The sequence below is a fragment of the Tupaia chinensis genome, unplaced genomic scaffold (assembly GCF_000334495.1).
Source record: "Tupaia chinensis unplaced genomic scaffold, TupChi_1.0 Scaffold138665_1, whole genome shotgun sequence".
NCBI lineage: Eukaryota > Metazoa > Chordata > Mammalia > Scandentia > Tupaiidae > Tupaia > Tupaia belangeri.
The window spans coordinates 1211431-1214363 of record NW_006198557.1 but is presented as its reverse complement, the minus strand read 5'-3'; the positions used below and the strand labels follow the sequence as shown (position 1 = coordinate 1214363).

Genomic DNA, 2933 nt, shown 5'->3' with positions numbered 1-2933 from the left:
TCTGGCCCTGGCCCAGCCGCCCTTGCCAGACCGGCCGTCGGATGCAAGCAGCCAGCGCCCTGATTGGTTTACTTTCAATCCAAGGGCACCGAGCGGCTTGCTTATTGGCTTAGTTTCCCACCCTCGGCCTCTGATTGGCCCAGACGGGGGCGCTCTATAGCTAGCCCTACTGATTCCGGTCGTTTATAACCAACCCCGGGTCTGCGCCTTTTCAGAGGACGCACTTAAAGCTCTGTGGATGTCCCAGGAGGGAGTTTGAACCGCGACCTGACCGCTGGGTCACCCCGACCAGACGCCCCCAGGCTGCCCTGGCTTGCAGGGGCCCCTCCTGGGATTCATAGTTAAGAAACGAGTCCCCTTCGCAGGCCTGGGAAGCACACGAGAGGGTGGGCAAGGAGCCCAGGGTGTGTCCCGCCACCGCCCCTCTGCAGCTCACGTGGGGGCCTCCACCCATCTCCAGTCTGACAGCGAAGAGAACAATTTACTGCCGATTCCTAGAGAAATGAGACCAGCCCTCACATCCCGAGGGACTGATCCAAAAGTTTTGTTTTCTTCCCTGGCAGGGGAGGAAGGTTGGGGGGAGCCGCACTCCCACTTCCTGTAATCCCAAGAGACAAGGCATCCTTAGAGGGAGAAGAAGCAGCTTGTCCATTACTCACTGCAGGGGAAACTGAGGCCTCGTCTCATCTTCCCCTCTAGGACTTTGCCAAAACAGGAGCTGAGGCAGGTTGAGGTGTTTCCAAAAGAGGAACCAAGCAAGATGCAGAGGTTGGAGTTGGAAGGAGAATCAACCACCACCCGGCCACTCCCCAAGACAGTTAGAGACCTTGTCTGCTTCCTCAGCCCTGGGTCAGGCCTGGCTAACCACACGGCAGGTCTCCTGTTCACCGGCACCAACGCGTCCTAACTCCCTCACAGAGGCTCCGGAAGAGGCCACTGGGCTGACAGCAGGGGATGGACCGTCCATGCCTGAAATGGAACCAGAGGGGACAAGTGACAGGGTTTGGAGGGAAGAGAAGAGATAGACCCAGAGGGCTGTTTGGCTGGAGATTAGGGAGGGGAAGCTTGGAGGAAGCTGCTCAGTGGCTTCCAGGCTGCCCTCCACCCCCTCAGTTCCAGAGAGGCCAACCCTATGGTTCTAGCTTCCCCTGGTCACCCAGATCCTAGGGCAGTCCCTTCAGTCTCATTTCTTTCACTCTCCCTCCCTTTGTCAGGCCTCCCTCCCCCGCCATTCTCCACCAAACAGCCAGGAGGAGCTTTGGGACAGCACTAAAGTACATCGCTCCCTAGCTCCAACTTCCTCCATGGCTCCCTATGGCCCCCATGGCTGGCCCCTGCCCCCTGGCCTCCTCCCACTCTCCTCCAGCTCACTGCGGTTCAACTACATCCATCCCTGCCTCAGGGCCTTTGCCCCAATCTTTCCACTTGGCACCCCTCCCCTCAGATCCTTATTTGTATCTTTAAATTGCACTCACCAGAAACAGAGACAGAGAGGGAGAGAGAGGGAGAGAAAGGACTCTCCAGTGGGGCATGCTCAGTCCCTTCTCCATTGCTTCATTCTGTGTGGCCCGCCATGTGGGTTCTAGCTCCGTTAACCACTAGGCCATGGGGTTAAAATTTTTTGTTATATAAAATTCATTATCTTAAAGTTGGCGTTTTGATGGGGCCAGCAGGTGGTGTGGTGGATAAGGGCGCTGGATTCCCAAATGGCCAACCATGGTTCAAGTCCCAGACCTGGTGGCTTGCTTTCTCACTTTCCCTTTCTCTCACTCTCTCTCGTCAAATAAAAAAATTAAAAATAAATAAATAAAAATAATAACAAATGGAAATAAATAAATAATTCTTTAAAAATTATTTATTTAATTTTATTTATTCATTCAATCATGTTCATTTAACCAGTGAAAGACAGACACACAGAGAAGGCAAGTGAGAAAGCAAGCCCCCAGGTCCGGGACTCGGACTGTGGTCAGCCATGTGGGAGTGTCAGTGCCTTAACCACCACGCCACCTACCGGCCCTTCCTTTCTTTGCTTTTCTTTGAGAGCTTTTTGCTATAGGGCACATGTACTCGCCAGAGAGACAGAGAGAGACAGAAAGCGAGAAATCACCCCCCAGAGGGGATGGCCACACTGCAATCCCTTCTCCTCCAGTCTCCTCTTGGAATTTTGGGCACGCATGCACATAAGCCCGGCGTGAGTTTCAAGCCGCCGGGTCTGGGACTCAAACCATGGCAGGCCATATGCGAGTCCAGAGCTTTAACCACCATAGCACCTGCTGGTCCCTCTCATCCCCTTCCTTAAATTCGTAGTAGACAATGTGTGTGCACGCATGCATGAGAGAAAGAGAGAGAAGACCGGGCCTGGTCACGCTTCATTTGCCTTCCTCCAGCTCATCAGGATCTTAGACACGCACTGGTGCACTTAGCGTACTGCTGGTCAACCAGGCAGAGGATTCAAATGATGGTGGACCATGTGGTTTCCAGAGTAGCAGGCCAGTAGGCCACAGACTGCCACCAGGCTGGGACCCCCAAATTCTTTTCTTTTAAAGAATGATTTTATTTAATTTTATTTACTCATTCATTTATTTTAATTTGACCAGAGAGAGACACAGCGCGAGAGAGAGAGAGGGAAAGTGAGAAAGCAAGCCACCAGGTCTAGGACTCAAATAGTGGTTGGTTGTGTGGGAGTGTCGAGTACCTTAACCACCGCGCCACCTGCTGGGCCTCCCCCCAAATTCTTAAATGACTGTCACCTATCTTTCAGATTTCTATTTAAAAGTCATTTTTAAAAAAATATTATTCATGTTATTGATTGATTGATTGATTGATTTTTGGAGAGGTTTTTGCTATAGGGCCCATGCACTTGTCAGAAAGACCGAGAGAGACAGAGAGACAGAAAGCGAGAAATCACCCACGGGGGGAGGGGGGGGTGGCAG

At 52.3% G+C, this 2933-nt stretch overlaps 1 protein-coding gene across 1 annotated transcript in view; it reads right to left on the bottom strand.

Moving 5' to 3' along the window:
* The window catches only part of S1PR2 (sphingosine-1-phosphate receptor 2), a 7557-nt gene extending 6288 nt beyond the window's left edge, over positions 1–1269 (bottom strand). Inside the window, exon 1 of the mRNA XM_027765552.1 lies at positions 827–1269. The gene's annotated coding sequence lies outside the window, so the exon portion shown is untranslated. The remainder of the gene's footprint in view (positions 1–826) is intronic.
* Between the last annotated feature and the right edge of the window lie 1664 nt (positions 1270–2933).